This window comes from Grampus griseus (genome assembly GCF_964374135.1).
Source record: "Grampus griseus genome assembly, chromosome: 12".
NCBI classification, from domain to species: Eukaryota; Metazoa; Chordata; class Mammalia; order Artiodactyla; family Delphinidae; genus Grampus; species Grampus griseus.
Window position 1 is genome coordinate 12,841,581 of NC_139006.1, and position 8,605 is coordinate 12,850,185.

Consider the following 8,605-nt stretch of genomic DNA (forward strand, 5'->3'; position numbering starts at 1 on the left):
TTTTAGAAACCCAAACTGAATCAAGAAGAAATAGTTTGAACAGACCAATTACTAGAAGTGAAATAGAATCTGTAAAAAAACAAAACAACAAACTCCCTGCAAACAAAAGTTCAGGACCAGATGGCTTCACTGGCGAATTCTACCAAACATAAAAGAAGAACTTACACCCATCCTTCTCAAACTCTTCCAGAAGATTGAAGAGGAGGGAACACTCCCAAACTCATTCTATGAAAGCACCACCACCCTGATTCCAAAACCAGACAAAGATGCTACCAAAATAGAAAATTACAGGTCAATATCTTTGATGAGATGCAATAATTTTCAACCAAATATTAGCGAACCGAATCCAACAACACATAAAAAAGATCATATACCACAATCAAGTTGGATTCATTCTAGGGTCACAGGGATGGTTCAACCTATACCACATCAACAAAAGAAATAAAACACATGATCATCTCAATAGATGCAGAAAAAGCATTTGATAAAATTCAACATCCATTCATGATAAAAAAAAAAACCCTCTTACCAAAAGTGGGTATAGAGGGAACATATCTCAACATAATAAAAAGCTGTTTATGACAAACCCACAGCCAACATAATACTCAGTGGTGAAAAGCCAAAAGCCTTCCTGTTAACATCTGGAACAAGACAAGGATGCCTACTCTCACTACTTCTACTCAACGTAGTATTGAAAGTCCTAGCCACAGCAATCAGACAACAAGAAGAAATAAAAAGGTATCCAAATTGAAAGGGAAGAGGTAAAATTGTGATTTTATGCAGATGACATGATACCATATATAGAGAAAACCCTAAAGACTCCACCCCAAAACTACTAGAACTAATAAACGAATTCAGCAAGGTAGCAGGATACAAGATTAACCTACAGAAATCTGTTGCATTTCTTTACACTAACAATAAAATATCAGAAAGGGAAAGTTAAAAAAAATTCTCCTTTAAAATTGCATAAAAAGATACTTAAGAATTAACCTGACCAAGGAGGTGAAAGACTCATATGCTGAGCAAAAGAAAAAGACTGATAAAGGAAATTGAAGATGATTCAAAGAAATGGAAAGATATCCCATGCTCTTGGATTGGAAGAGTATTATTAAAATGGCCATACAACCCTAAGCAATCTATAGACTTAATGTGATCCCTATCAAATTACCCATGACATTTTTCACAGAACAAATAATCCTAAAATTTATATGGAACCATAAAAAAATTGCCAAAGCAATCCTCAGGAAAAAGAACAAAGGTGGAGGCATAACCGTCCCAGACTTCAGACAATACTACAAAACGACAGTAATCAAAACAGTGTGAGATTGGCACAAAAACAGACATGTGGCTCAATGGAACAGCATAGAGAGCCCAGAAATAAACCCACACACCTACGGCCAATTAACCTTCAACAAAGTGGGCAAGAAAATACAATGGAGAAAAGACAGTCTCTTCAGCAAGTGGTGCTGGGAAAGCTGGACAGTCACATGTAAATCAATGAAGTTAGAACATACCATACACAAAAATAAAACTCAAAATGGCTTAAAGACTTAAATATAAGACGTGACACCATAGAACTCCTAGAAGAGAACATAGGCAAAACATATTCTGACATAAATTGTAGCAATGTTTTCTTAGGTCAGTCTCCAAGGCAAAAGAAATAAAAGCAAACCGTCAAACAAACAAAACCAAAACTAAATGGGACCTAATCAAACCTTTAAGCTTTTGCACAGCAAAGGAAACCATAAACAAAATGAAAAGACAAGCTATAGAATGGGAGAAAATATTTGCAAACGATGCAACCAACGAGGGTTTAATTTCCAAAATATACAAACAGCTTATATATCTCAATAAAAAGCAAACAGCCCAATAAAAAAATCAGCAGAAGACCTAAATAGACATTTCTCCAAAGAAGACATACAGATGGACAACAGGCACATGAAAAGATGCTCAATGTCACTAATCATTAGAGAAATGCAAATCAAAACCACAGTGAGGTATCACCTCACACCAGTCTGATTGGCCATCATTAAAAAGTCTACAAACAACAAATGCTGGAGAGGGTGTGGAGAAAAGGGAACCCTCCTGCACTGTTGGTGGGAATGTAAATTGGTGCATCCACTATGGAAAACAGTATGGAGGTTCCTTAAAAAACTAAATAGAGTTACCATATGATCTTGCAATCCCACGCCTGGGCATGTATCTGCAGAAAACTCTAATGAAAAGATACATGCACCCCAATGTTCATCGCAGCACTATTTACAATAGCCAAGATATGAAAGCAACCTAAATGTCCGTCAACAGAGGAATGGATAAAGAAGGTGTGGTATATATACACAGTGGAATGCTACTCAGCCACAAAAAAGAATGAAAATGCCATTTGCAGCAACATGAATGGACCTAGAGATTATCATAGTTAAGTCAGAAAGAGAAAGACAAATAGCATACGATATCACTTATATGTGGAATCTAAAATATGATACAAATGAACTTATTTACAATCAAAAACAGACTCAGACATAGAAAACAAATTTATGGTTACTGAAGGGGAAAGGGGATGGGGGAGGGATAAATTAGGAGTTTGGGATTAGCAGATACAAACCACTGTATATAAAACAGATAACAAGGTCCTACTGTATAGCACAGGGAACTATATTCAATATGCTGTAATAAACCATTGGAAAAGAATATGGAAAGATATATATGCATATGTACATACATGTATGTCTATATATAACTGAATTACTTTGTTGTACACCAGAAACTAACACAACATTGTAAATCAACTATACTTCAATTTAAAAAAAAAAGCAAATACAGATCACTTAAAGGCAAGTAAATTCATACCATGTGTTATCAAAATCAGCATTCTAGGGCTCCCCTCGTGGCACAGTGGTTAAGAATCCGCCTGCCAATGCAGGGGACAAGGGTTCGATCCCTGGTCCGGGAAGATCCCACATGCTGCGGAGCAACTAAGCCCGTGCACCACAACTACTGAGGCTGCGCTCTACAGCCCACAAGCCACAACTACTGAGCCCACATGCCGCACCTACTGAAGCCCGTGCGCCTAGAGCCCGTGCTCTGCAACATGAGAAGCCACCGCAATGAGAAGCCCGCGTACCGCAAGAAGCGTAGCCCCCACTCACCGCAACTAGAGAAAGCCCACACGCAGCAATGAAGACCCAACACAGCCAAAATATAAATTAATTAAAAAAGATATAATTTAATATAAAAATCAGGATTCTAAGTATACTTATTCTCTTTAGAGGAACAAATCTAGTCCTGCACCAGCCTACTTCTTTTTTTTAATTAGTTGTGGAACTTTATTTCAGAATGAACTTCACAGGTATACAACTAATTTATAGCTCTAAATCACAATAACACTGAATCAAAAACACTTTATCCTGCAAAGAAACTTGGCACAGAAATGTTCATTTGTAATCTACTTACGTTTCGCATTATAGGACAGGACATATAGAAACACGAACACAACCGGGGAGACAACAGCTTACAGATTTAAGTAAATCATTTGTTGCAATATCTCAGTTATCTTGAGGTCACAGATCTGACAACTGCAGTCAAGGATCAGGATAAGTCAGAGGAAGTAGCAGAGCCACTAAAACAACGTCACCAAGTCAGGGCAGCAATGTTCATCCATTTCACCGCTAAAGAAAGCCTCCCAGAGACTCACTCAGCTCCTGTTTACTGTTACTTGACATACAGTATGCAATTACAGCATTTCCCAACTCCATACAGCAAGGGAGGGCAAAGTTCCTAGAGACGGGCAGAGGTAAGGAGGAGAGAAACAACAGGGAACAGGGACGGAAAAGAAGAAACTATGAAAAACATGGCAAAACTCAAAAGAGCAGAGCCATTCAGCGGAGGGGCTTTAACAAACCTAAATAGGACCTGAAAGAATTCAAAACATAAATGATGACCCTGAAATGACTTCATTATCTTCAGTACATTCTGTTTGCAAAAGCAGGGAAAGGTATACTAAATTAAGAGAAGGCTCAAGATGGAGGGGATATGGGGATACACATCTACGTATAGCCGATACCCCCTGCTGCACAGCAGGAACCAACACAACACTGCAAAGCGTCCACACTCCAATAAAGATGTGAAAAAAAAGAGTTCCGTGTAAATGGCTGAAATAGAGCAAAAAAAGACGTGTAACTTAAAAGAATAAACTTGAGTCAGCTGTACCACGACGTCGATAAACAGGATATTACTACACAGATACTGTTTATAAAATACACAAAGCAATTTATGTCAAAAGAATATAGTACCTTTTTTAACCCCATGATTGAAACCATAAAAGCCCGTTCATGGTGAAAGCACCCTAATCACATAGGGATAGCCTAAGTCAGCTTCTCTGTGCATGAGAACTTTATATTGTGTCCTGAGAGATCAGCTGTATTGATCAGTGGGCCCAAATGGCTATAAACCCTTCTTCAATGATAGGAGACACAGAAGCCACAAACACCTCCCCTAAATCACTGTTTCTCAAAATTCGGTCTGTGAAACAGCACAACCAAGTCTCCTGGTGAACTTGTTTTAAAATGCAGGTCCCCCAGTCCCATTGGAAGTTCCATGAATCAGAATCTCTGGGGGAGGCCCTGGGAACCAGCAGGTGAGCCCACCTACTCAAGGATTTCTGGTACAAGTAGAAGCCTGGGAATCACTGTAATACGTCCGCACCTTCCTGTGTAGGATCCGCAACTCAGCCGGCAGGAGCCTGGCCAGGTCTGTGAATGAACCCTTCTCACTCTTGTTCCTCATGTACCCAGTAAGGCTCTACTCCCAGTATTGACATTTTCTAGATAATCAAATTAAATGTGGACTTCTAAATATTTTATCACAGGAAGAAGATTCTGACACATAATAAAAATAAAGTTTAACAAGCCCTAATTAATTTTAAAAGGAGCATACGGTTTCTAAGCCACATATGTGAAGCTTGAAATGAGGGATGCCTGCAGGGGTGAAAAAAACGAGGAAAAGTGTCTGATGCAAGTTCAGAGGATTGCTTGGGAATGGGGAGGAAAATACATGTAAAAGCAGTCTTGGAGGAGAGACAGAAAGCAGCTTACATCCAGAATAGGGAAGTGAAAATCTCTTAAAAGTTGGCTGAGATGTTTAAGCTGGTCCGTAACACTCTTGAAGCAAAGGCTGGGAACTGCTGGCAATCATGTTTTGTTTGGCCGGCACCATGCTTTAAACAATCCTGAATTCGTTGCCAATACATAAAAACTGGGCGATTTCTTTCTTTTTTTTATTCTATCTTTTCCTGGAAAATTGGAAATTGGAAGAACTAGGGAAACCAGCCAGTTGGCAACACTGCGCTGGAGCCAGGCAGCAGCTGCCCACCTTTTGCCAGCCACATACTCCTGGAGTCTCCCCAGTGGCCGCCAGCCTGCTTCACGCGTCAGGTCACCTGCCAGACCCCTGTAGGCATTTCCATTGGCCACCCCAGCTTCAAGGAATTAAGGCAAAAAGTCAGCCTCTCTGTACTTCACTCTTTCTAACAATAATTCTTGCTACAAAGATACTTTCCTACCCTGGAGGTGTTAAGAAAGGAATCAGATAATATCTGCAAATCACCTAGAATTCACTGTAGTGTTCACTGCCCATTGGAATCACCTAGGGAGCTTTAAAAAATACTGATGCCTGGGTTCCACCCCCAGAGATTCTGACTTATTGGTCTGGGATGTAACCTAGGCAGCAGGAGTGCAGAAAGCTCCCAGGTGGTTCCAATGGACCAGCCAAGGTTGAGAACTCCCGCCTTCACAGAATGCAAGTTGTTGAGTATGAAGGGTTACGTTTATTCTTTTTTTTTTTTTTTTTCGCTGCACCACGAGCCTTGCGGGATCTCAGTTTCCCGACCAGGGATTGAACCCGGGCCCTGGCAGTGAAAGTTCGGAGTCTCAACTACCGGGCCATCAGGGAACTCCCAAGGTTACATTCATTCTAGAGTCAGCCTCCAAGTACAGATTTCTTGCCTCTCACCTCTGTGATAATTCACATCACCTTTTATTTTTGGAAATGCGCCATTATTCCAAAAGCCTACCAACTGCCGTTTACGAACTGGAAAAGGAGGTCAAAGTGTGTTCTGGTTCCTACCATTCATCTTCCCACCAGCACAATTGAGGAATGAAACACTAAGGAAATGAAGGGAAATTATCCTAAGACACAAAACTCAGGCAGCACAAACAGCTCAAATACAGTAAGAGGAGCTCACAGTGGCAGGCTTGTATAAAAAAACAAAACAAAAAAACAATTGCTTTGAAATTCATCAATTCGCTAAATAGAAAAATTTTCAAATATTAAAAAAATGATTTCCCCAAGACTTTCCAGTAATGGTCCAATTTTTTTATTTTAAGAAGATGAATTCCAAATTATTGCCCCTCTTCGAGCTTTCTTTTAGGTAGTGTGCATTTACGTCTTGGCTTCCGATCGCGGGAAATGCAAACTACCGTCATCTAACTTTCAAACAGTAATCCTACGTTACATTACGTCAGAAAAGTACATTTCCAAACTGGTTTCGTGTACTAATAATAGCTTCTATTTACTTCTGTGCACCAGGTGACATGGTAGGCACTTTATCACACGATCTCCAATTGTTCCAACAACATCATAAGGTTAACTCTATAATCTCATTTTACAAACCTAAAAAATGAATTCCAGAAAGATTTTAAATTACGTACGTGATCACCGAGTTATTGTGTGGCCATGCTCAAATTCAAACCCGAGTCTCTGACTCCCAAACCTGTGCTTTGCATACCAAACCACCTTGTTTAATCATCACAAATAGAAAGATCTTTGCCCAATTATCCCCCTTTGCCCAGTGAAAGACAGAGTGGTCACATGATCTGCTCCAGATCCCAGAGTGAGTTAGAAGGAGTCAAGATGATAGCCCACCTCCCCACTCCCCAGCTTCTTTCAAGGACCAATCACAGTTCACGTGTTACGTTATACAAGTCAGCTGATGGCAGTTACGTAGTACTGATGGGTAGAAATCAAATGCTCCTGATTCCTGAGAATCTTCAACATTACTATGAATATGGCTTAACTTAAACACAGGTCTGGTATATTCCTTTCTGTTCCAGGCCACCTAAGAATCAGGTATCAGGTTTAACTCCTTTATTTGTCCCAGAATCCTCTCATGAATCCCGAAGAAGGGCAGACACCACCTTCTACGGGATTTTTCCTTTATTTGTAAAATCATAGAGATTATGCCACAAGAATCAGCCAGAAGGTCTCAGCTCCACTAGAGCCGCTATTGGAGGCCAGCTCCCAGGGCAGTGTATCTTGTCATGTCCTGGCAGGAAGGTCTCCTCTTCTGTAAGCTGCCAACACCACATCCTTAAACCTGTATTTCGAAAATTGTGTTGTGTCTGAGAAAAGATTCTCGAGGAAAAGTAGACACAGCACAACTTCCTGGGGATTCTTTATTCAGCTAAGGGGGCACCACTGTTCCCTTAGCAGCATCTCCGTTATTCTAATTCCCTTCTGTGCGCCCTGTCTTAAAAATGTGCTGGCAAAAGTTTCCAAAACACAGTTGAGAAAACCAGCCCCTGTGATTGAAATCCCGTCTTTTTGAATGAACTCCGTCCAATTTGGATTTTTCATACTTTCCCAGAAGACAGACTCTCCCTTCACGGATGCATATTGTGTCTACGTAAGACAGTGGCTCCTTATAGCCACGTTCCTTTCCTGAGGACTGAACCACGATTCCTCTTCTAACTGGATATGAGGCACCTTTAAAATGTTCACCTTCCTTAAAATTTCTGGAACCACACTCTGACAGACTGCAATCCTCTTTCTATAGATGATCCCTGTTGACACATCCTGTTTTTCCTACACAATTTTTTACAGAGATGACATTTTTATCCATGGAGTTCAGATACTTTCGGAGGAAGCCGGTGACCACCTGCTCGAAGGGGTACTTGAACACCTCGTGCACGTCCACGGTGATCCCCACGGTGACCGCCAACCACACCTCCACAAGCACACTACTCTGCTGGAGCTCTCCACCAGCCTACTTTTAATAACAAAATCCATTTACCTAATCACGTTTACTCTAATCTCAGCCTGACCATGCACAGAACTTTTTCAGGGCTCCCTTTCCACAAACCTTCCACAGCCTTCTGCATCCCTATTAGTTATGTCCCATATTTTTTTCCCATCTAGAAACAACCAGCGCTAGGACCAAATCACCTTATCTTCTTTAATAAAATGCAATTCCATTCCTCATACCTTCTTTTACTCAAAACATATATCCTACTTCCCTCCTGTATAGTGAAATGTTCCCTTTATTGTTTTTAGTAGCTTTAATTACGTACGTAAATTAGAATCCTCAACTCTTAAAAACCTTTATTTCTAGTGAAAACCAAGAAGCAATTATAACCTGTCTTTTACATTAGCATTCTGTAAATTCGTAAACATAAATACCAATAATAATTTCTAAAAACATGTGCTTTTGATAGAAAATATCTCAGTGTGGCACCAAACATTTAGTAATACCCCTAAAGACGTTCAGTTTCTCTGTAAAGGGAAGCCAATGTTTAGTAATTAATTTTCAGTATCTTATTATGTTTGGGAATGA

At 40.1% G+C, this 8,605-nt stretch overlaps 1 pseudogene across 1 annotated transcript; it reads right to left on the reverse strand.

Moving 5' to 3' along the window:
• Positions 1-7,448: 7,448 nt before the first annotated feature.
• On the reverse strand, positions 7,449-7,972 carry LOC309830815 (PRELI domain-containing protein 2-like; annotated as a pseudogene). The gene has a single exon. The product of its transcript is annotated as a PRELI domain-containing protein 2-like (transcript).
• Positions 7,973-8,605: the final 633 nt, after the last annotated feature.